General features: G+C 32.2%; 1 protein-coding gene across 1 annotated transcript in view; it reads right to left on the bottom strand.

The window, feature by feature from the left end:
* The window catches only part of LOC126977237 (sodium-coupled monocarboxylate transporter 1), a 57,945-nt gene extending 31,581 nt beyond the window's left edge, over nt 1-26,364 (bottom strand). Inside the window, exon 1 of the mRNA XM_050825966.1 lies at nt 26,263-26,364. The gene's annotated coding sequence lies outside the window, so the exon portion shown is untranslated. The remainder of the gene's footprint in view (nt 1-26,262) is intronic.
* Nucleotides 26,365-26,755: the final 391 nt, after the last annotated feature.

Below are 26,755 nucleotides of genomic sequence, written 5' to 3'. Positions count from 1 at the left end.
ATAATATAACTAGCTGACCCGACAGACGTTGTTCTGTTTATAATTAAAAAAAAACTTGGAATTTCGTAAAATCCGTTCTTAGCTTCTCTACTCGGTGAAAAGAATATTCCTACCAAATTTCAAGTCTTTATCTCTAATGGTTCCAGAGATATCGTGATGAGTGACTATATACGTGGAATTCTCTTTTATATATATATAGATTAATATTATTTTATCAAATGAGATTTTATATTATTTACAAAGAATGATATAATATGTTATATTTTGATATTATTATTCATCAGAATATTAACACTTACACTTTTTACAGGTCAGGTCATTATCAGGTTCTTGATTTTCTCTTTTATTCTTATTGATGAAAGAGTAAAATATTCCTCGGATTCCGCCATTTTATTTGAGTAATTATTTTCACTATCTATATATTCTATTTATAATTCAGTTCATTGTCCATTCGCACATTTAAAATTTTCACTCATTAATAAAATTGTTGGTAATAAAAAAATTAAGGTTATATTATTATTGCCACATATAAATATGACGTTGTTATTGATTATTAACAAATATGGCTGTATGGGCTCGAACTCTTTGCCTGTCCTAATAATGGAAACGAAAACCAAAAACCAAGAACAGATTAACGAATGTCAGAAAATTTCTGAAAACTTATATATTATTTATTGCAATAGTAGTAATAAATAAACAATAAAAACACTTGGAGATTAAAAAAAAATATTACTGAGCAATTTGAAATATTATTTAAAACCATTAAATTATAACGGCTTATAAAATTCTTTCAACTGACTTTTGTACTGAGCGTGAATTCTGAGTTACACCCAAGTCGCGCCTAAAGAAGTTTTACTACAATTGTTCAAATTTTCACTTCTGCCGGCACTCTCAGATTGCAAACCGTATTTTTTGCAAGTTTAATTTTGTATTACATAAAAGTAAGTAATAATACTTATGTTACAATGGATTTATTTATTTATTCTAAATGATACATCAACAGTACACACATATAACAATTACATATAACACTATCTAGGAAATTACATTACTGATACGAGTACCAATAACAGATGTACACAACATTCCCAGTTGCTGCTGTGACTATTATTAACTATTACATGGTACTTATTATTACTAACTATTAACTAATCACCAATATAATTTAAAATAAAATTTAATAACAAATTAAAGTTGATTATAGACTTTAAGATACATAAATTTAATTATTACTTATTATAAAAGGATAAAAGATATTTTTTTTTTCTATAAATACCGAGTGTTTTTTATTTATTGTAATGTTTCCGAAGATTACGTTTAAATCGTTGTAGACTATTGGAAAGTATGTCTATGTTCACTATTTCTTTATTTATCTCATTGTACTGCCTAAGCAGTCGTGGTACTGGTGAAAATGATAGGCTCATTTTCAGTTTGTTGGATAGCGTGGTATATCAAAAATATAAGAATTACCTTTACGAGGCATGTTGTGAGGGACGTATATTTTAACAGATTCTAATAATTTAGGACAATAAATAATACCATTTATTAATTTGTATAAGAAAACTAAACCTAACTTATTACGTCGGTCATAAAGGGTGTTCAACTGAAATTTTTTTTTGGTGGTGTTACTAATTTTATATATTCGACAGGCTCAATACACGATGAACATAACAAATTAATTCTAGAATTAAAGCCTTAAAATAGATTAACTTCACCTAAATTGATATGCGTACAAAAAGTAATTTCAATTTTTAAATTAAACGATAAATATATTTAAAAAAAACTAATTAACCAGGCCTTTGTCGCTACTTGGTAATAAATACCACAGGGGTTATAAAAACACATTTTTTTTTTTCATTTTTGGGTACTTTAAAACTTACTGCTTTAGGTATTTTAACTTTGACAAGCAAGTGATGTGCCCTCATAACTTTCATTTGGTGCCAGGGCCTTTTCGACTGAGGACGTGCAATGTAAGTATGGTTATAAAGAATTTGTTATGTTTAAAGAATAAATAAAACAAACAAACTTCTGGGATTAATTACACAAATAAAATTTGAAAACGAAATTTTCAACGATGCGGGACTCGAACCCGCGACCTCTCGCGTTCCGTGCGAGCACTCTTCCAACTGAGCTAACCGTCCGAGTGACGTATGGTTCGTAAATCTTGTATATGTCTTGTTCAAATCTCAGGTTTATGACTTCATCTACATGCACTTTGCACTTTACAATTGATAACCTGCTCAACCCCAATATTTGCATATTAGGAAGTCGACTTGAGATGACGTTTTAGCAAATATAAACAATTTGTTATGTTTTTTAAACACAACCTGAGAGTTGATCAAAGCATACAAGATTTTATCAACGATAAGTCACTCGAACGGTTGGCTCAGTTGAAAGAGTGCTCGCACTGAACGCAAGAGGTCGCGGGTTCGAGTCCCGCATCGTTTATTAAATTTTGTTTAAAATTTTTATTTGTTAGTATTGTTGACAAATACCCAGTAGCAATCATTCGTTTTGACAGATCACCGTGATAAAATTATTGCTGAGAAAGCAATATTGAAGCAATTTTCAGAATTTATTTTTTCGGAAACAGAGGTATCTGAGAATTACAGAAACCAAAATAGTAACGCTGAGCAGGAAGCGGATTCTGATAATAAAATCGTCGATATTCCAATGAAACTGTAAAATACTTGGAAAAGCGCAAAGAAAAAATATCACCAGTACAATAGAGGAAAATATTATTTCCTTTTCTGTTGCCAAGGCTATTAATGAACATGCGAGATTTTTTACAGGCCCAACGAGAGACGAGTGGTAAGAATTAGCCAAAGGTTTTAATTATTTATATTTTACGCATATATATACGTGCGAAGCATCTATATTTTAACGACCAAACCCATGCACCATCCTTGTGTTTCGTTTAAAAATTTGGAGTGAGCTGGGCGAGAGAGATCTAAAATTTTAGGAAGATTATATTTAGTCGGGACAATTTTATGTTATTTTTACCCTGTAGCAACTTAGCTTAACTCGTATTCCGCGTGGCTTAACAGTACAATGAGATCTGACCAAAGAGGATGTTAATACTACGTAATAAGACTGGGACTGCCTAAGTAAAAATTAAAATTTAGTTTAGTATGAAACGTGCAATCATTTGACATAAGTTTAATGTCGTAGTAATTAAATTATGGCGATTGCCGACGAAGTATAATCCGGCTAAGTTTGAAAACGAACAATTGCTTAAAACGTAGTGTGTTTCGGCTATCTCCATTTTATACAAGATTATAGCCGTCATCTGTAAATCTATCAATGACTGCACGTCTCATAAAATCGTGTGAAACACTTTTATCTTGAGAGTTTCGCTAGGCTGGATGTGACACACGAAGACAATTTCGCTGCGAATGTAACTCGGCGCCAAAAATGCTATCAGACTGTTATAGACTAAATAGACTTTGATCCTTTGATCAAAGTCTATTTAGTGTACTTAGTATATAGTAGGGTATTAACAATCTGAAAGCTCCATGATGCCAATTTTGATTTGTCAAGGCGTGCGTTAGGTTATTAATTATTTTTCCCCGCAAATACTGGACGGACACAAGGACGCTCATTCCACAGCTTTGGAACGAAGAACGTTCCTTGAAAACCGCACTGTGGAGGACCGCCACACATCCAAATGGTGGGGATGATAATATCCTAATTTGTGGCGTGTCGTACGAAGATGGAATCCGGCAGCAATCTATTTGCTAGAACACAGATTCAATTTTAGTGATACATATTTACTTATCTTACACCTTTAAACGAACAATTCTTGTATATATTATATAATCTGAATCTCGGAAACGGCTCCAACGGTTTTAATGAAATTTGGTATACAGGTAGTTTCGGGGGCGAGAAATCAATCTAGCTAGAGTAGAGTAGAGTTTCAATTTAAAAAAATGTAGTTTTAATGAGAAACAGCTACAATAACATTAGAATACAAAGGTAAATTTCACCACTATATTTAATAACTAATACTTTAATAACTCAGGTGGGACATTGGGTGATCCCGAAAGCAGAAGACCCCGGTTCGAATCTAGATGGCCTATTAGTTTTTTTTTGTTCAAATTCTGTACATTCTTGAAAATCCGAGCAAGGCTCGGTCGTCCAAATATTTAGCAACAGAAATTAAATAAATATTTGAAACGAGTGTACAGTTCAAGCTTCTCATAGGTAATCTACCGTATTGTATTGTTTTGACTCTTACTGAACGAACCGGTTAGTAGAGATAATATAGCAATTCCCATAACATTTATACTCCAAACAAAATAATAGATACAAACCGATTTAACCGCTAATAACCGTTGAATTTAAAACCTGTTCGTAGCCTTGCGTAAAACTATTTCCTTTTTTACAGTACCAATTTGTAGAACCATATATTATAATTAGTTCACGAGTGAATATATGTTATTGAACAAATCAATAACAGCTATTCGTAATATACAGACCGTGAGGTTCAGAGATGCGGTGAATGTATAAAGCACTATCTTCGCGCCTCAATAGGGCTACTGGTAACCCAAGCGCTGGCAGCTATTTCGGTGAACGGATCAGCCTATCTATCCAACGCGGAAATGCTGCCAGTATTCTTGGTACGCTTCCCCGTAATGAGATCTTTTCTACATAGTTGTACACATATTATATTCGTTGTTTAGTAATTAAATATGTTTTAAAACGAAAATTGGTTATATTTTCACGTTAATACTATATCAAATATATGAAACAAAACAAATCTTATAACTATATTTACTGTAGTATGATTACATTAAATTAAATATAAATATGTTATGTAACCTTCTCGTAAATTTAACTAATTAAGTAAGTGAGTTGTTTCTGAGGAACCGGTTGGGCGTTAACAAGATGTGTTCCGTAAAAACACGTTATTAATTGTTCATCAGTCAAGGGGATTAACTTATTTTTAATATCAGACACTAATCAAGCATCATGGTAATCATTTAATACTAGGGGATTAGGAGCCTTAAAATTTAGTGCATAGACCTCAAATTCGTTTGTCGTTTGTAGTCGGACTTTAACAAAAATTGCTGTTAGAGAAACTCTCTAAGAAATAAGCGATTCACACGATTGTATGAAACCTGCAGTCATTGATAGATTGACAGATGACGGCTATAATCTTGTAAAAAACAGAGATAGCCGAAATCCACTACGTTTTAAACAACTGTTCGCTTTCAAACTTAGCCGGATTATACTTCGTCGCCAATCGCCATACTGTAATTACTACTATTTCAAACTTATGTTAAATCACTACACGTTTCATAGTAAACTAAATTTCAATACAATTCACTTATAAATTCATTGTATGAGTAGAATGAGCGCTCAATGAGCCACCTTTTAAGTTTATATTTAAAAGTGTTAAAATTTGACACGCTTCTGACATAGTCCGAGATTTCAATTTTTATTTAGGCAGTCCCCTTCTTATTACGAAGTATTTACATCCTCTTTAGCAGTTATTTGCTTTGCGTATCGTGGCGGGAATCGTTGATAGTTCGTATTAACTCCAAATTAGGGCTTCCAATACAGAGATCTAGGTATTGCGGGATCCCGCGCCATTTTTCCAATCCCCCGTGATGCGGGATTACGGGCGCGGGAGCCGCGGGAATTGCGGTACTGAAAAATAGTAGCAGTAGTTTCGCAGACGACAGTTTGGACATGTTGTTTCCTTCGGCAACATTTTCAGTTAAAATTAAAAGCTGACAATCTTAATAATTAAGTAATCAGTGTGTTTTTTTTTGGTTGATTTTTTTTTTCATTGTGTATTTTTTCAAAAAACCATTTGTTTTGTTTTATTTTTTATAGAGAATGTTATTGTTTTTTTGTGAAAAAAACGGTATAATTTGATTGAGCTCATTTTAATAGTAATATGTACATAAATAAATGTGGAGTTGATTAATTAATTGTTTTATTTGCCTTAAGTGTGTATATTTTCAATATGCGGGATTCCGCAAATACCGAAATCCCGCAGGATTGAAATTGCTTAATCCCGCAAATACTGAAATTGAATTCAGGCCGTGGGATTGGAAGCCCTACTCTAAATCATTGTTAGATAATTACTGTCGCTTTGTCCTATGTTTTTAAGTCTTGAAACCATATTTTACGGTCTCTAAAATGCTACTTAAGGGTGTAGTCAATGTTATGTATGTGTCCCAGAGGCTAAATGTGGGTCGTTCGACTGTCTAGACTCTAAAAGACTTGGCAACGATATCAAGAGACTAGTTCGTGGTCCTCATCTTTTATAAAAAAAAAAATATGTGCAGCAAATTATGAAAAACTACAACTTTTGATTTCATTTCATTAATATACTATGTGCAATGTAATTCATCACTCGTTTTGTCATCACAAGACGTAATTTTCTTGTCCTCACTATTAGGTGTACAATATAATTGTAATACAAATAACAATTTTCATAATCTTTCGCACCAGCACGACCTTAGCTCTCAGAATAACGCCTTTATTCTGTGTTATGTAATGCATTATCATTATAGTATGTAATTGGTGGAAAAACATAATGTTTAAATGTTACCATCGCTAACCATGATTTTTGACATGTACTATATCTTTTGGTGGCGCTGTGTAGCCCAGTTTTAGTTTATTTTGGAAGTGAATGTCTTCTTTTAACGACTTTGAGCACTTTTCTTGAGACAGATATAAAATGTTATACTCGCGTCTGGCCTGATCGAAATTTCGTAAGACACACACAATTTCGTTGAAATTGTGGTTGAAAGTTGATTTTTCTAAGAGATAAACTTTTTAATATAAAATTGTTGTATTGTAATAGTTCTGAAGTGTTAATTTTTTATATAAATAATTTGACATTTTAAATTTATAAATAAATTGACATTTTTGTGTAGTGTAGCGCAATTAGTGAATATTGTATCTAACCACATAAATTCTTGTACTTTTATATTGATAACAATTCCTATTCCAAGTTGTTATAAATAAAATCACCAACACTTTTATGTTACCAGGAAAAGATAGTTGATTAACGATAATATCGCCTTATTGTGCTACCATAACTGTAAAAATTAACATTATTCAGTTTAGTGCAATAAAGAATTTCAAATTCATTCATGCATAATCTGATAAATAAACATAAACAATTCTATAATAGGCTTCCACGTGCACATTCAAAAACAAGTATAAGAATAACAACACAATAATGCGCTAAAGAATGCTAAATTCTTCTCGTACTCCCATTAACAGTTGCATTCAAGGAAAATAAAAAGAATTTCACGCCTCGTGTCAATGTTAATCACTTGTGAATTACTTTACCAGATGAGCTTTAATTAAATTTATACTGGATTAAATAGATCGATTTTATCTGAGTTAATTAATTATATGAATCTCTTAATATAAAATATGTACTTTTTCTATAGTTTGGGTGACAGATTGGTACAGCGAAGATTGGCTGTCTTAGGGTTGTACAAGAGTCTGCTAAACATTATTCCCCTTATTCGTAATGGTCCGCTAACTTTAAAAAAAACAGCCGCTTAGGAGTGTTTTTTCTCATACTGACCTAGGTCAATAGAAGAAGACAGAGTGAGAATTAACAATGCTTTAAGTTAGCAGACTATTATGAATAAGGGGGTATGCATATACGCATACATACTGCTATTAAAGATATTTGTTGGAGGTTTCTGGGAGCTTTCAATGAAAACGCTGTCTAAACCCTTGGCGATATAACAAAATAATGTATTGTGAAATTGTGTTGTTTTATTAGTTCTACAGAAAATTCTATATCTTAAGGATAACATACTATATCCATTTTAATATTTGGAATGTAAAAGCTGTTTACAAAAATATTATATTTTATCCTTATCATTACGACATAATATATAAAATTATATATTTCCGATGGCTTTAGACTACATTATTCAGAATACTTAGGTACATTACTTTTTTTTCTGTTGGCAGAACAGCGTCTGTCGGGTCAGCTAGTTAACATGTATATATCATAGGTATTTCTACGAGTTGAAAATTGTTGGAGAAGGAAGCGCCAGAAGTGTTCTTCATTGGATACATTAGGTATTCTAAACTGAATCCTAGATATCCAACTAACTTCTGCTGAAACCTTTTAATCAGTATACATAGGGTTCAAATTTTATGCACCTTAGGAAATTGATTACTCTGGACGCATGTGTAAATTCACAATGGTTTAAATCTCGTGGCACAAATTATAAGGCCAAGTGTTTAGTACGATTGACTGATTTGAGGTTATTTCGTATATATATATAACAATAGTTCCAAGAATAGCTTATAAGTGCTATACATGCAGAAACATATGGATATATTTGATTCAAAATTTACTGACGGTGCAATACTCATATAGTCTGAACAAATCTTTACGAATGAGTAATACATCCATCTGTTTATATATATTTAACATTTTGATATCATCTGAAGATAATTAATTTTATAGGAGAATCTGATATCATTTATGAAAATTATAAATGGCAATGGTCATAGTAAAGACCCTTGGGAGACCCCGGAGAATATTTTTTTTCAAGAAGAACCGTGACCATTGAGAATGACAGCCCGTTTTCTAAAAGGTAAGATTGAAACCTAATTAATTGTATAGATTGTAACGGAAACCATGTACTGTAAGTTTCTTTAGATTTTCTATGATCAATTCGGTCAACACATCTTATAGGCCATGTATTAAGCATGAAGTTGATTGTGCTGTACTATTTGTTGAAATTCATAGTTTTATTAATTAGGTAAGAATTTAGCTTATTTTGATCCAATAATAACATTTATGAATGTAGAAAATTATATTTCTTTTTAGCATTTACCACCACTTCGAAAAGTATTTTAATAGTAAGAAACTCATAAGCACACTTAGACATCCCTATTTAAACTTCGCCATATGACAATACATTTGATTAGTGATAAAACCAAACTCTCCAACGTAACGCAGGTTATTAAAAACAAATTATAGATAAATTAAATTAAAATCAAAAAGTGTCATTATATGCATCACTTAGAATCGCATCAAGAGAGCCGTTCGTGCTATATATATCAGCTTGGTTATAGACTCACTCAAAGAAAAATTTAAAGAAATAAATATTATGACTGTTCATTGTCAGTACATTTAATAAAATTTTTATACGTTCACAAAAATCGTCATCTTTTTGCTCTATATAATGATTTTTATTATTATAACACTAGAAATAAGGGATTGCTTGTAACTAATTCTAGAAGGCTTCATAAGATGCATAATAGCTTTAATTGAAAATGTATACACTTTGATAACAAAGTCCCAGTCACGGTTCAGGCATTATCTATAAATAAATTTAAATGTTTTATTTAAAAAATTACTCTGTCGTAAATTCTACTAATTCATAGCAAAATACCTAAGTGATTGGACAGCCAGGGCAAGATTATGATCATTTTATACCATAACAATGACAGTACAATATTGTAAATAAATGCCTTTTATGCCTTTACTCTATGCATTGTAAATTATTGTAAATAAATAAAGGTATACTACGAAAATTTTATCGAAATGTGCAATAACTACGCTATAGTAATACTACAGTCTTTGAATTCTCATCAAATAACAGAAATGCTTTATCGGTACGAGTAACTAGTTGGATAAGAATTACCAATTAAACAGCTTCATTCAACAGCAAAATCGATAATGCAATGCACACTATCGCGAACGATTCACGAGGCACGGTGCCAAAATAACTTCCTATAATATAATAATTGTATAGCTGATGTGAGGAATTTAGTAGATAGCTTCGAACTCTCTACCCTAGTGTATTAATCAATTTTAAATAAAACTTTACAAGCCAACTTCAATAAACAGGCTACTAGACCAACTTTAAATTCATCATTTGACGATTAGCGCATATTATTTGAAATTGTAGATCACTCGTAAAAATAAAGTTATTTAAGAAAATATTATTGTTTAAACTTTGAACAAAATAGATTTACTGGTAGTTATTTATGTATTATTATATTTATTTATGTTGTGTAATAAGGGGTATTAAAACACGAATGTGGATTTATCTCACGAGGGGAAGCCGAGTGTGATAATAGTATCACATGAGTGTTTTAATACCTAATAATTATCAACAGTTGCATACAAGACTTTATCTACACCCATAATATGAATCCTCTAAAAGATTCTGAAACAGTTACTTCTAACATTAAAACAGCCAGTCCTAGTAGTAACCTAATATCATCCATTACTGATTATATACAAATAAAATAAGTATTAATGAAAGAATTATTAATTTTAGTAGTAATTTACATTTTGTATAGTGCAATAATTAAAATTCACTTAAATATTATGTTCTTTTGCAGCGTTTAAAATTAATCGCTCATTTTTTGTAAACTAAGCAATAAAAATATCTAAGAAAAATGGCGGGGGTTCGAATAACCTACTTTTTTGGCGCGCGACGTTCTGTTAGTGTGGAAACGAAAATTTTCTTTTTTTGAAATTCATACAGATACCACTCATCGAGCAATAAGAATGTGGCTGTCTGTTAAAACTCTTTGAGCATGAAGGGATTGCAAAAAAAAATAGGAGTGTTGTTATGAAATTCAGTACAACATTACAACACTCGTTTGGATGATGTAATGGTTATTAGAACATTGGGTGTTTTAATGTTGGCAATAAGCTAACTGTTACAGAATCTTTAATAGAGGATTTAAAGCATGGGTGTAGATAAATTAATTAACACCCGTCATAATTAATGACTTTCGAAAAGCGAGCAAATATATCAATTTTATTCCCGAATTTCACACATTTAAGCTATGGGCATATAATCAATGAATCAATCCTTGAAATGTTACCCTATTTATTATGTTACCTATCACATCTTATTACACAAGCAAAAAAACAGGTACAATGAAAACAGTTTTTCCTAGGACACCGGCTTTAGAACACCAGGGAAGGTATAGTTACAGCAACATTTTAGACCCCTGTACAAATGTACCTGCGTTTTTTCCGGACCAATTGGTGATAAAATTTGAGGAGGGGAAGAAGCACCGAACTCCACTAGCACTGCACTATTCTTCGAGATGTTATCAGTTCATGGTTTTTTTCATTCGTTTCTTTGAAATTATACCATGGCATTTAATTCAACATTGTTTACCTTACTGAAAGTAATAAATACAACAGGGGTAGGCACAGATAACAGGGGGATCTGACATACTTGCCTGCCCCCTTCACTAGCATCAAATCTTACATACAGGCTGTCTTATACTCGATACGGTTCATTTGAACTGTTAATATAAAGAAAAATAAGTGTTTTCATGTATCTATGTATAAAATGTAAAGGACACGGCAGTTATGCACAATTGTTCATGGTACAGCCGGATTAAGTCAAAAAGTTACTAAAAGAATAAAAAAAAATAAGTTGATTTACAAAAAAAAAAGAAAAAAGTGAACTGGTACACATTTTAGAGGAAACTTGGAACACTTGAATACTGAACAGAGCCAGGTTTTTTAAAGTCACATCGACCTAGTAAAGTGAGTAAAAAATCTATATATTACATATTCGCAGTAAATTTGTGACACAAATATGTAGGACGCTTGCCGGCGATCATTACGTGAGTGCCGGTAGAGCAGTTAGGGTTAGCACTTTTGAATAATTAAATTATAATCATTTTATAATAAAACGATTGTGTTTCCATTTTCATTATTTTCCGTTGCGTAAGTGTACACGTTCTAATTAAATAGGTACTTTCTGTATTAAAAATTTAAAGATATTTACCGTCTATCTAATAGATTTGATATTAGCGAAACTACGAACACAAAAGATCGATCAAAATTTGATACTAGATGCTATGTAGATGCATCCCTACACGAATAAACGCTAGCAGGCTAGGATGGTGTCCTACTTAAACGGAGCCACGCGCTCCAAATGGCTTGGATCTACTACGTTCAATATATTATGAGATAATACAGTGAAATATCAAAACCTGTTGGACACGATCCAAGCTTGGAGTTTTTCCAATAAGATACATTCGTAAACACGCGCACGTGTTTTTCAATTACGAGTATCGCGTAAGGTCATGGTCAGGCCTACAAACGAGTCGTATATTATAGAATCTTTTTCATAATTTATTTATATATATTCTAGCGATTTTGAGCAATTTTCTTGGGATGAGTATAAAATGTTAAACTCGCGTCAGGACACGTGGCCTGATCGAAAATTTGTGTACGATAATTCTATAAAGACGAAATAATTCTAATAGTTCTGAGGTGTAAAACTATCTATGTAATTTAAACTGTCATTTTTGTGTACGATAGCGCAATAAATGAATATACACAGCAGGCCTGTAAAAAATCACGGTTTCTCACACTTTTATATTGTTTTAAGTTAGAATCACACTATATTTTAAACTTTTACACAAGGATTAATTAGGATAGATTATATGCATCGCGTCACAAGAGGGCGGTTTTTAGACAAGTTCTGTGGTGAAAATATAGCATTTGGAGCTATGCACACTACTTTATCCTGTTACACATACCCTTAAGTCAACCTACAAGGTTGCTAGTGCTTGCTGTTGGTTAAAGTTAACACTCCAGAACTATTATAAACTACCAGTTTTCTTTGCAGTTAAACAAGTTTTTTCTCAGAATGATGCATTTGTTTAGTATACTACTCTCATAAAAGTTGTTTTCATAGCTTTTACTTTTTTGTGTAGGTACATTTATTCAGATTAGTAATCAATAATGAGGATTGTAAGCATATAAACTGTTTGTGCCTGTTAAAATGTTACGTTGTTTTCGACGCAAGAATTTTTAAAATATTGGCTTTGTTACATAGGAGCCGTGGTCTCATATCGCTCAAGGTCGCCGGCATTTAGTGTCGCCTTAAGGTTTTGACAGACACCAACCACAGGTGTGTCTTAATTAACGGCTAGCGGCGTACTCGCGTACTAATTATCCAAAGGATGGATGAATGGAACAAGGAAATGCAAAAAAGGCGATACATAGACAGCCTACGCTTTGTGGTCGCGGGAAGCCACAAATTGGCGTGAATTTTGAATGAAACTCAACAGTATTTAACAACATAAATGCTAGTACTTTTACTGATAAATAGAGAAATTTTACTGATAAATAGAAACTATTAACCAATCTTTACCAATCCAAAATATTCAAATATGTACAACGATAAGTTTTCACTTCTGCTGGCACTCCTGGAGTGCAACCCGTTATTTTTATTTTATACAGTACTTATCAAATGCAGTCTAAATGTCCGTCCGAACATAAGAGTCCGTCTCATTGTTTGTAATATTACCAAAAATGGCATGGATACATGGTTCTTGAAAGGAGTTTTGAGTTTATGACCAGATCAGTCTGGTTGCTTTATTATCTTGTCGTCACTCGTGAAATATTTACCTTTAAAAAGTTAAATTTGTTATGTTTTTAAAGTGATAACCCTCACTTCTAGGATTAATACACAAATAAAATTTGAAAAACATAATTTTATGAACGATGCGGGACTCGACCCCAACTGAGCTAACCGTTTGAGTGACGTATCGTCATAAAATCTTGTATGCTTTGTTCAACTCTCAGGTTGTGGCTTCATCTACAGGATCTACTTTACAGTTGATAGTCTGCTCAACCCCAATATTTGCATACAAGGAAATTTACTTGAGATGTCACTCTTGTTAATCTAAACAATTTGTTATGTTTTGAAAGTGATTTGAGGCAAGCTTGTTCCATACCTATATTATACCCCAACCCGGAGCTACTGACCTGGCTAATGTTGTTTTGTGATCAAATAATAAAAAAAATATCCCAGACGATTAAGTCGGCATTTTAACATTGCCAGACGCGTGCCTGAATATTTTGCTATAAAATAGAAAAAATGTATTTGAGGCAACTTGAAATTTTAACTTCATAATATTTTTAACTAAAAAATAAGATTCTCAAAAATACAGATCCTTTAGGTGGGATTTTCTACCTGCCAACTAATCTAAGAATTAATTATGCATATGTGCGAGTGAGTAGCGCTATAGGTAAGCCGTAGCAAGAGAGCTGCCGTTTATCGGCAGCTGTCTGCGTTCTTGCTTGCCGCGTTACCGATTCGGGTATAATAGGAGAGGTATGGAACAAGTTTTCAGCTTTCAAAATACCCACCCAAAAATTTATGCCAGCTCTCGGACTATCTCACATATTGATAAATTCATCGTAAGATGTGATTTCAAAATGGAACCAATAAACCATGTCGTTCGATTTTCAAATGAGTTTCATCGCGTCTCTGTATCTTATTCGGCAGTTGCCATGCTCACAGCTATATTTTAGCACGCCCTATTTTAGATTACGAATAATTTATTACTGGTGACAATTTCAATCGCATCTTAGGTATCTTTATATTACTAATTTGCTGCTGATTTAACGGTTAGCGAGACCATTAGTCAAATGTATATAGATTCACTGGAAATGGTGCGTGAAATTCTATTGTTTCTTGCATTAAATTATGTATGCTTACGTAACTCGATGTAAATCGTGGAGTTGTTCATTAGCACGAGTAGGTACTTAGTAGATAACCAGTTTAAAATTCAAGTGCGATACTTTTTGGTAAAGATTTTAACTACTCTTTGTTAATATGTGCGCCTATTATGCGTAAAAGTGATATATTATTCTCTTTAGTCACATTACAATGCAAAACAAAACAGAGTATTAAACATTTAGGGGACTTGAAATACGACGAATATAACCTTCTCATCTCAGTTTGAGAATTAAATCGAAGATTCATGAAATGGGTATGCTTATATATTATTATAAAAGCGGCCAAGTGCGAGTCGGACTCGCCCATGATAGGATCCGTAGCAGCAAGTAACATAATATAAAAGTTGTATAGAAAGAAAATGTTATTAAAATAATGGAAAAGCCAAAAAATCTTGGCTCAAAATCATACAAGTGCAAATGAGCTGTCATCACCAAATTTTCGGTGGAAGTTTGCATGGTAATGTAGGTACATCATATATTTTTTTTAGTGTTATCGTTCTCTTATTTTAGAAGTTACAGGGGGAGGGGCGTATTTAACCACTTCGGAAGTGTCTCTCGCACAAACTGTTCAGTTTAGAAAAAAAATAATATTAGAAACATCAATACCATTTATGAACCTACCACACGTATGGTTTAAAAAATTTTTGAGTTTCAGATCTAAGTATGGGGAACCCCGATTTTTTTCTGTTTTTGTGTGAAAATGTTAACGCGGTTCACAGAGTACATCTACTTATGACGAATCTATAAGTGATCCGTTTTTTGCCATTTGGCGACGGAACCCTAAAAATGGCGAAATAAATACTAATAGGGTTATAAAGGAATTTAATAAAGAGCTATTCGAACGAATCTTACTCTTCACCTATTTTAAAACTCGACCTTGCCCACTGAATAACATGTTCCAAATAAAACAATCTCAAATCAAACCTACAGCAGATAGTTATTTCTCACGTGTATAATTGTGAATAATTGTGAATAAAAACGTATTATTATTATTATTATGTATGTATACTTCATTCCAGTTGGTTGGGTTTGTGAATCATTGTAAAAAACTGTTTACGATTTTATGTTATGGAGTTTTGCAACGAAATAAATGGTTCACATGTTTTAAATCGCATACCTAATAAAACTATTGTTAAAGTACCTACGTCACTGACTATAATAATGGCCATGTACAAGTCGGATAAACTTTGTGTATTTCGTAAATCACTACATCTAATATATAAAATTATCATATCGCGATGTTTGTAGTTAAATTCCTTCGAAACGGCTTGACCGATTACCGGTAGGTCTGAGAATCGGACAACATCTATTTTTCATCCCCCTAAATGTTAAGGGTGGTCCATGCCAATTTTATTTTTATTTTTTTTGACATGTTTTTTTAAATTTGTTTGATTATGAGTCAGCATTAAAAAATACTTACAAGTTCAAATTTTCACCCATCTACGATCAACAGTTACTTTTGTATCGCGATTTTAATATAGGCAATACAACGTTTGCTGGGTCAGCTAGTCTTAATATATATATTTCTTTTGTGCGTTTGTTGTAACTGAACTCATCCTAAACGGCTGGACCGATTTTAATGAAACTCTCTGTGTGTCTTCAGGTGGATTCGAGAATGGTTTAGTTTCACAATTGAACTACCTCCTAAACAGCTGGACCGATTTTTATGATTTTTTTGTGTGTTCCAGTGAATTTGAAATTGGTGTGTGTCTTTAGGTGGATTCGAGGATGGTTTAGATTCACAATTGAACTACCTCCTAAACGGCTGGACTTATATCCAGGGGTGAGGTCCTGGTGATCTGTAATACAGGATCAACCTAACTCAGACACCAGCTCCTCACAAAATACTAGCTGTTAAACATTGTAACACTACTGTACTGTTTTAGCTTTAAGATCTTTGTGAGGAGAAAATAAATAGATATTTATTATTATTATATTATATTATTTTAACATTTTAATACTTTAAATTGAGCACATAAGCTATTTACACGAATACGATATTAATCTATATCATTTTATTAATACATATAAAATCATTAATATAACACTAGAAATAAGGGATTGCCTGTAACTAATTCTAGTAGGCTTCATAAGATACATAATAGCTTTAAGGGTAAATGTATACACTTCTATAATAAAGTCCCAGCCACTGTTCAGGCATTATCTATAAATAAATTTAAATGCTTTATAAAAAAAATGGCTCTGTCGTAAATCCTATTACTCCACTGCTAGCTGATTGTGATTATTTTATAGCGATAGAAATGGCTGTACAGTATTTTATATTTTTATTGAAAAGAGCGCAAAAAAAGAATGCTGGGAGAGTTTCTTGCGCCGCTTCATCTCTCTCAGAGCGCAATTTGTTTCCGAAGCGGTAGTAGTATCTAGTAGTTATTAGAAAAAATAATTCTAAAGGAATCAATTTTGTGAAAATAAATGCCTTTTATGCCTTTTTATGCATTTTATTAATATATGATGGCTTTAGACTACATTATTCCTGAATAGTTAGGTACATAATTTTTTAGGGTACCGTAGCCGAAGGGCTAAAAACGGAATCCTTATAGATCCGTCCTGTCTGTCTGTCTATCTGTCTGTCCGACCGTATGTCACAGCAACTTTATTATGAAACTATAAGAACTATACTGTTGAAACATTGTAGTAGATATATTCTGTAAACTGCATTAAGATTTTCACACAGAAATAAAAAATAAATTAAATTTTTTGGGTTCCCCATACTTATAACTGAAACTCAAAAAATTTTTTTCATCGTGTATCTATCTAGGTACAGGGTACGATATGGGTGGGAATCTATGGATAGGTCTTGAAAAATTATATTTTATTAAGGTTTCGAATATAATTTTCTTCTAAACTGATAATTTGCGCGAGAGACACTTCCAAAGTGGTAAAATGTCCCCCCCGAGGACAAACGAGCGTACGGGTCACCTGGTGTTAAGTGATCACCGCCGCCCACATTCTCTTGCAACACTCTGGTGTGAATCACAGAAGCGTTACCGGCCTTTAAGGAAGATGTACGCTTTTTTTTAAGATACCCATGTCGTATCCTCCCGGAAACACCGCACAAGGAAGTTCATTCCACAGCTTTGTAGTACGTGGAAGAAAGCTCCTTGAAAACCGCACTGTGGAGGACCGCCACACATCCAGATGGTGGGGATGGTATCCTAATTTGTGGCGTGTCGTGCGAAGATGGTATTCGGCGGCAGGAATCAGGTGAAACAGCTCTTCGGAAATATAGCTTATGCTAAGACAACCCGATGTAAAAGTCAAGTTCACGTTTTATCACACTCAGCTAAGTTTTACGTAGGTAAACTCTGAGCAAAGTCTAAGTACACTGAATAGATATCAACCTTAGCGTTTGTGTACAGAAATAACAAGGAAGATTGTGTACAGAAAGAAAAACTTCAAACGACTTCAAAAACTGAAAAGTACCAAATAATTAAAAATTTAATCTAATACACCTTTACCTTTAATATTAATAAAACTCTATTATTTATATGTGCTACCTATTGATAGGTTTTAAGTCGGTGCCAAGCCCTAAACAAAATAAAACTTAATATTATAAACAGCTTACTTACTGTAATTATTAAGGTTGTCTGGCCACGCGTGTCTGTCCGCTTGGGTTGTTTTGTTCTAGACGAAGCTATCCCGCTCAAAGTCACGCGTAGCGAGTGTAGGTACTTACTATTACATTTGGCTTGGCACCGACTTCAACCGATAACCTCCTCCTTTTCAAAGTCGGTTAAAAAGGATTCTTCACACTTAAATAATCTTAATTTAAATACGCTTAATATGGTCATAGTTAGATATATTGTTTTGTTGTCAATAAATCAATTCAAATAAGCTGGGACTAAATAGCGATGAACTGTCACTATACCGACGTAGATTTTGACGTTTGATTTCTCTCTATTCTCTATGATCGAATGAATGAAACATTATATAATATCACACCGAAAACAGCACTAAAATTGGGTTTGCTGTTTCTAAGATAAGCGTGCACAAATATACAAAAAATCTTTAAAATATATTTTGGCCTGCGTGATCTTTATAATCTATATAAATTATTGTTTTCTTGAAAATATATTTAATCTGTAAAACATATTTTTTTATTAAAATAATGACGGGCAGGACGTTCAGTTGATGGTAATTGATACACCCTACCCATTACAATGCAGTGCCACTCAGGATTCTTGAAAAACCCAAAAATTCTGAGCGGCACTACAAATGCGCTCGTCGCCTTGAGGCAAGATGTTCTCATTTGCCCAGTAATTTCAGAAGATACAGCGCCCTTTGGCCCGAAACACAATAATTTTTACACATTACTGCTTCACGGCAGAAATAGGCGCCTTTGTGGTACCCATAATCTAGCCGGTATCCTATGCAAAGGAGCCTCCTACTGGTTAAAACAAAAAAAACTGTGGCCCTTGAGAAGAAATGATAATAAACCTACTTCTGGTCATATATTACTTAGAATATAAGGTGCATACGAAACAATGTTTGATCGATTGAGATTGGGTCAGGCAGCCATGTTTGATTTTCAGTTATATTATGACGACCTGTATAGCCGAGGGGTTCGCGATCCTACCTACAAAGCTAGAGGTCCCGGATTCGAATCCCGGTAGGTGCAAGCATTTAAATGATGAATATGGATGTTTGTTTCCGAGTCATATGGATGTTTAAATGTATTTATGTATGATTATATGAATTTATGTATGTTTAAGTAAGTATATTGTATTAAATATATCATTGTCTTGCAACCCATAACACAGGCTATATATGCTTAACTTAGGGTAAAATAATTTGTGTAAAAAGTGTGTCAATATTATAAAAATGATGTCTGACGAAATAAACGCATGTTTTTCATAAAGTCACGTTAGTCGCCGAAGGTTAAAAACGGAAAATAATAAAAAATATGTTAATCAAGCGAATTTCATATTCTACATATTAATTATTTACACCCCTTCAATATTGTATCATAATTATTTGTTGATTGGTTTTTTTTAAAACAGAGATAAGACAACAAAATGACATTGAGAGACTACCTATTATTATACGCTTTATATTAGCTTCACTTGTATGTTTGTAACTGACTCCTTTAGATGCGATTTTGATCCACTTTAAGAGGCCAGATTTCATTCAAACTTTGTAGATTTATTGAGGACTGATGACAATACACTAATTTGATAAGATTATTCCATTATTCAATTTGTAAAATAAGATTTTAGTCAATTTATATAATTGTTATCTATAGTCGATAAGGCAGAAATTGCTGTTAAAGTACTTAATAGTTTTAAAAATAATTTTTTATAGAAAATTTAACTAAAGAATGAAAAATGAATAAAAGTTTAAAAAACCTAAAAAAAGTTTATATAAAATAAAATAAAATAAAATAAAATAAAGCGTTAATAATAATATAAAATAAAATAAAGCGTTTACATATAAAATTCAACTAAAAAATAGGAAATAAATTTTAATTGAAAATAGTATAAAAAAATTATTGTAAGAAATGCGTGGGTCGCTTTTTAAGATATTATTAAAATTATAATTCTTCTACACCCCACACTTTTTTTATAATGAAATATATTTTTTTCACTATTTTCGATTAAAGAGGATGCCTCGTGTAGAGGCGAAACACGTGTCGAATTGTTTTAAAAACAAATATTGGCGGAATTAACACTAAAGAAAACTTAAATCATTTGTATAATAATTAATAAACACTTACTTATATATATTTGTCAATCTTAACTTGCAAACCATATTATAACAGAAAAATGGATTGAAAAAATATAGCACGAAAAGTTCGATAGATCGGTTAGGGAAGGAATTTACTTGAGATATAGACCTCGGATTGCCAAGTTCGGATTATGGTGGAATTCAGAAATCATTCATTAGCCAGTTATAACTTAGACAGAGTGTGTATCTTAATATATATAAATCACGTGACACGTTGTTTGTCCGCGATGGACTCTTAAAGTAAAGTGCAGTTTAGTCCAACTTGAGATATAGGATAGTTTTTATTTCGATTTGGGACCCATAATTATTTTTATTTTCAATATTTGTTTTGTATGGACATATTTTCTATGAGAAAATTTATTGACGCACCGTGTGGCAGTTCCGCTATGAAACAATTTCATTATAACAACAGGGAGCATTTTTTACGATATAATTCTTGATGTTTCGAAATATTATTGGCAAATTCCTATAAAACAGTATTTTATTTATTACATACAGAACAACGTCTGTGGGGTCAGCTAGTAATATATATAACAGACCTCAATAACAAAAAAAAGTGACCAGGTGTGAGTCGGACTCGCCCTGAAGGGTTCCTTAGCAGCAAGTAACACAATAGAAGAGTTCTTGTATCGACTTATGACGTATTAAAATAAAACTACTTACTATCTGATCTTGTTCAAACCAATTTTCAGTGAAGGTAGGAAGGGCAGGAAGTTTGCATAGTAGTTATATATTTGCATAGTACATCATTTTCATCATTCTCTTATTTTAGAAGTTACAGGGGGGGGGGGGGGAGGAACACGCATTCTACTTCTTTGTGTCTCTCGCGCAAACTATTCAGTTTAGAAAAAAATCATATTATAAACCTCCATATCATTTTTGAAGACCTATCCATATATATCCATCGTACATGTAAGCGTTTGATGAAAAAAAAATTGAGTTTCTGTTCTAAGTATAATCTTAACCTTTTTTTTTTCTATTTTTATGTGGAAATCCTAATGCAGTTCACAGAATCCATCTACTTACCAAGTTTCAACGGTATAGTTTCGGAAAAAAGTAGCTCTGACATAGGGACGGACAGACATGACGAATCTATAAGGGATCCGTTTTTTCCCATTTGGCTACGAAATCCTAAAACGAAGCCATTACTTTCTTGTGCCCGATCTTCTCAGGTCTGAGGCACATACATTTTTAAATGGGTGGTAGTTTTGACGTTTTTTAAGTGATCCTATTTTGAATATTAATTCATTTATTTACCAAAGATTGATCTTTCACGAGAAGATGTGCCCTAAAAAACGAAATATATAGTATTCTGTAATATAATGCGCAAATAAAATAACGCATATTTACAAAAGTATTTAAGACAATATAATATTACATATAGCTGGTACGTAATGATTCATGTTCTCGACTTGTATCTAGCTGGTTTCTACATTAATTTAAAAATGTCCCAGCTGCGTCAATTTACGAGAATTAAAATAACTTCTTTTCAACTATCTAATATATACATTCTCATGTCGCGGTGTTTGTAGTTAAACTCCTTCGAAACGGCTTGACCGATTCTCCTGAAATTTTGAATGCATATTGGGTCTGAGAGTCTGAGAATCGGACAACATCTATTTTTCATCCCCCTAAATGTTAAGGGTGGTCCACGCCATTTTTTTTTTTTGACATGTTTTTTTTTTTAAATTTGTTTGATTATGAGTCAGAATTAAAAATATTTTTTTAGTTTGCTGGGTCAGCTAGTTAATCTATAAATTAAGCATGCCTTTGTGTGGCTGTATCTAAAAAACATTTAACTAAATTTTATGACGCATTCTACTTACTCTTTACGTGATCAATATTAATTAATAATGTATTTTTTTTTTTTGTAAAAAGTGAAAAACAATTGAAAAGTTCATCAATAACATAAAATAGCGGCCAAGTGCGAGTCGGACTCGTCTATGAAGGGTTCCCTAGCAGCAAATAAAATAATATAGTATATTTTTTTAATTAAGTAATTGGTAATACGATTTATGACGTATTAAAAAAACTACTTACTAGACGATCACGTCGAACCAATTTTCGGTTGAAGTTTACATGGTAATGTACATCATATATTTCTTTTAGTTTTATCGTTCTCTTCATTTAGAAAATACAGGGGTGGGGGGGGACACGTTTACCACTTTGGAAGTGTCTATCGCGCAAACTAATCAGTTTAGAAAAAAATGATAGTACATACCTCAATATTTTTTTTGAAAACCTATCCATAGATATCCCATCCCACACGAATGGGTTCGATGAAAATTCAACAAACAACCCCCAAAATTTATTGTTTTCTTTTCTATTTTTGTGTGAAAATCTTAATGAGGTTCACACAATACATCTACTTACCAAGTTTCAACAGTATATTGATATGATAATGTAAGGAAGGGTCAAAATCATTCATTGATTATTAAATAGACTTCATTAATTATAATTGGTTAGAGTGAGAGAGGAGGAGCCTGCCTACCGCTGCCATATGCGTGAGAGAAAGAGAAGCCAGACCGATTGGCGCCGTAACGCGTAACGTAACGCAACGTAAACGTAAGAAGTTACTTCAAAAATGACCTATTTTACGTTTTACATGTAATTACACATTGTATCTAAATCCTATTGTGATGTACCTAATGATAAATTTACAAATATTTATATCTAAGTTTTAAATAAAAAATGATATTTATATAAAGGAGAGGAAATTATAAGAAAACTAGATGACCCGGCAGACGTTGTTCTGTATATAATAATAAATAAAATAATGTTTTTATATGAATTTGTCAATAATATATTATAACATCAAAAATTACTTCATAAAATATGCACCCTGCTGTCGTAATGAAATTGTTTCACAGCAGAACTGTCAAAACGTGCGTCAATAAATTCTCTCATAGAAATGATGTATGGACACATCAAAGGAAAAACAAATTTGTTGTTTTTATTTAATTTAGCAGCATTTTCCTATTTATTCACCTTTTGAACCTTCTCTGGACTTCCACAAATAATTCAAGACCTAAATTTGCCAAATCGGTCCAGCCGTTCTCGAGTAATTTTTATATATAACTAGCTGACCCGGCAAACTTTGTTTTGCCATATAATGTATAATTCACGCAATAGTTTTATAAGTAATAAAATATTGCCTATATTATAGCCTGTACATCATTTTGTTCTATTGTCAATAGTTTTTGCAGCGCACGCAAAAATAGGTTTTCGATTTTACACCTTGTGTTACAAAATAGCAATTTTATTACGGATCCCTAATTTTGAAAAACATAGCCTATATAAATGATAAATGGACTACCCAACACTGAAAGAATCATTCAAATCGGACCAGTAGTACCAGAGATTAGCGCGTTCAAACAATCAAACAAACACTGCAGCTTTATAATACTAGTATAGATTATAGATGAAATATGTATTCTACATTTTGAAGTCTGTGCTAAGTTCAACATTAAAATAACGACATTTAATGATTTTAAAGTGCCATTAACTAACTGATAATATAAAGTATGATTGTGACTCCCTAATGACATTTACGGAGAATACTCAATACAAGTTTTTAACCGACTTCCAAAAGGAGGAGGTTATCAGTTCGATCGATATGTTTTTTATGTATGTACACCGATTACTCTGACATTTATGATCCGATTTACGTAATCTTTAGTTCGATGCAAAAAAGATGCTATTTGGTCCCATAAAAATTTTACATAGTTTGGCCCAGTAGTTTTCATTTTATGAAAATTTTTTGTTTACCTTGATGATGTAATGGTTTTTTGTGTACGGCTTTTTTAGGAGTATACATTCAGGTTGATTATATATTATAATTATTAACAGACACTAAAAAGTAAAAAACAAAAAAAAACTTCGTTAAAAAAACCGACTTCAAAAACTGAAAAGTATTAAATAACTAAAACTTTAATTCAATACACCTTTACCTTTAATATTAATAAAATACTATTATTAATTGTATGTGCTACCTATTGACATATTTTAAGTCGGTGCCTTTTCAATAATTTTGAAACGTTTCGGAAACAAATGAAAATCTTAATGCGGTTCACAGAATACATCTACTTATCAAGTTTCAACAGTATAGATCTTACAGTTTCGGAAAAAAGTGGCTGTGACATACGGACGGACAGACACACAGACACAGACGAATCCATAAGGGTTCCGTTTTTACACGGAACCCTAAAAAGTCTTCTATTAGAATAGAATAGAATAGAAACACTTTATTAACAGTAAAACACACACCTTCAATTTACAGTAAAAATCTTAAAGAAATAAAAAATTAAACTAAATATAACAAAAATTATTAAAATATAAACAAAAATAAAATATTAAATAACTGTGCGGCCCGTGATTCCCTGCTAAAAGGAGCTGACTCAGTATATTGTTGGTCAGTGCAGAAGACACCAACACAACACTGGTTTTCAGCAGGCCCTCGTGACATTTAGAGTAAACTTACGAATACTTTTTCTCTGTAGATACATAAAGACTTCCACATATTTTCACAATGATAATATTACAATTTATTGTGAATCATTTTATTATCATTGCAGTACTATTTATAACGTATACAAACGTTGACTAATAGTTTATTTAATAAATATTTAAGTAGAAAGAGAATATGAATCAAATTCAAATAATTTATATATAATAAACAATAAAAAGAGACGAGCAGGAAGTTCAGCTGTTGGTAATTGATACGCCCTACACATTACAATGTAGTGCCGCTCAGAATTCATGAAAACCCCAATAATTCTGACATAAGATGTTAAGTCTCATTTGCCCAGTAATTTCACTAGCTGCGGTGCCCTTCAGACCGAAACACAGTAATGTTTACACATTACTGCTTCACGCCAGAAATAGGCGCCGTTGTGGTACACATAATCTAGCCGGCTTCCTGTCCAAAGGAGGCTCCCACTGGTAGTATTCAGATTCATAAATAGAAGTTAAAAAAAACTGAAAAACACCCTTTTTATAGAATTTTTAGTTAGGTATATTTATGAAAGCGTGTTTTTTTAGTTTTTTTTAAACTTGCACTTATTTGCATTGTTGAATTAAAAATTCTCTTTGGTATTCGAAAATTTCCTAATAATTAAGTAGAGAATCCGTTAAAAATAATGGTTGAAATTAAAAATTAACATCAATTCCTGCTATATTGACGATAGATGAAAATTATGTAAATGAACAAAAATCTTATTTCTGAAATTGAAAAATGGAATAATTTTATCTAATTAATATATTGTCATCCGTCCTCGATAAACCTACGAAGTTTGAATGAAACCTGTCCGTTTAAAGTGGGTCAAAATCGCGCCCAAATGAGTCGGTTACAAACAAACAAACATACATACAGGTGAATCTAATAAAAAGCTTGTAAAAATAGGTTATGAAATCACTTATTGTAAGCCAAAAACTACCACCCATTAGGAAACCCATGAGTCAGACCTGAGAAGTACGGAAAGAAAAACCATAATAATTATTGAAATCTTAATTACTTATATCATCAGAACCAGTGTGGAAGATACAAAAACCCGGCAAAAAATTTACCAGTTGCTTTAAATTTAAATTTACTTTAATTACGCTCGAGGTACATATTAACATTTATTTGCAATAAATAGCATTCATTAATCATATTATATTATTAAAGTTTTTTTGTAAAAATATACACTTCGGATTTTCTTTGATAAAACACTCTCTTTAAGAATTTACGTAGACGTTCAGGGAGACTGAAAACGTGTTCTGCAAAGGTCACGAAACCTCGGGTTAAGTAAATTAATAATAAAATTGTCACTTTTACGCAAAATCTAATATAAAAACACAGTTACAGTTATAACACGCGTTTTAATCCTTTAAAAGTGTTTTATTTAAAACATACACTTTTTATATTTGGAGTTTTCATACATTGGAACTATTTAAATATTATTAACAAACGGTACAGATCTATCAATCTTCAAGACAAAAGTATTAATTAGATGACTTACAATTAGTTCCGAAGTCCGTAAATAGTCTTGGCTGTCATCCACACAATATTGTCTACAATATTCACGGCCACACGCGTCTAAGACTTACTGCGGAATGAACATTGCGGCCAAAAGTCTGTTATATTATTAATGTTGTTTGTGTAAATAAAGATAAGGCGGTCGCTTACTTCATGTTGAAGCAACGACGAACTACGAAGTAGCTTTTCTACAAACCGATGCGTAATAGAGGCGATGAGACCGGAGACGTAGCTTACCGCAATACGATAGACTTAAAATTGAAATGTCACATATATCTGTAATTTGTTCAGCTTTTATCCAAATGGTTATAGTACGTATAAAGATTACTATAAAATAATTCTTAATGATAGATTGGGAATGGAGCGACCGCCCTCAGGCTATTAAATAATAAGTTTAATTGTATAATATTACTTTGTAAACATATTTTTTGATGAGAAAAAAAAGTCCGCTGAGTTTGTTGCGCTCATTCTTGAGG

Source organism: Leptidea sinapis, chromosome 44, assembly GCF_905404315.1.
Source record: "Leptidea sinapis chromosome 44, ilLepSina1.1, whole genome shotgun sequence".
NCBI classification, from domain to species: domain Eukaryota; kingdom Metazoa; phylum Arthropoda; class Insecta; order Lepidoptera; family Pieridae; genus Leptidea; species Leptidea sinapis.
This window is presented reverse-complemented; position numbering and strand designations above follow the sequence as displayed.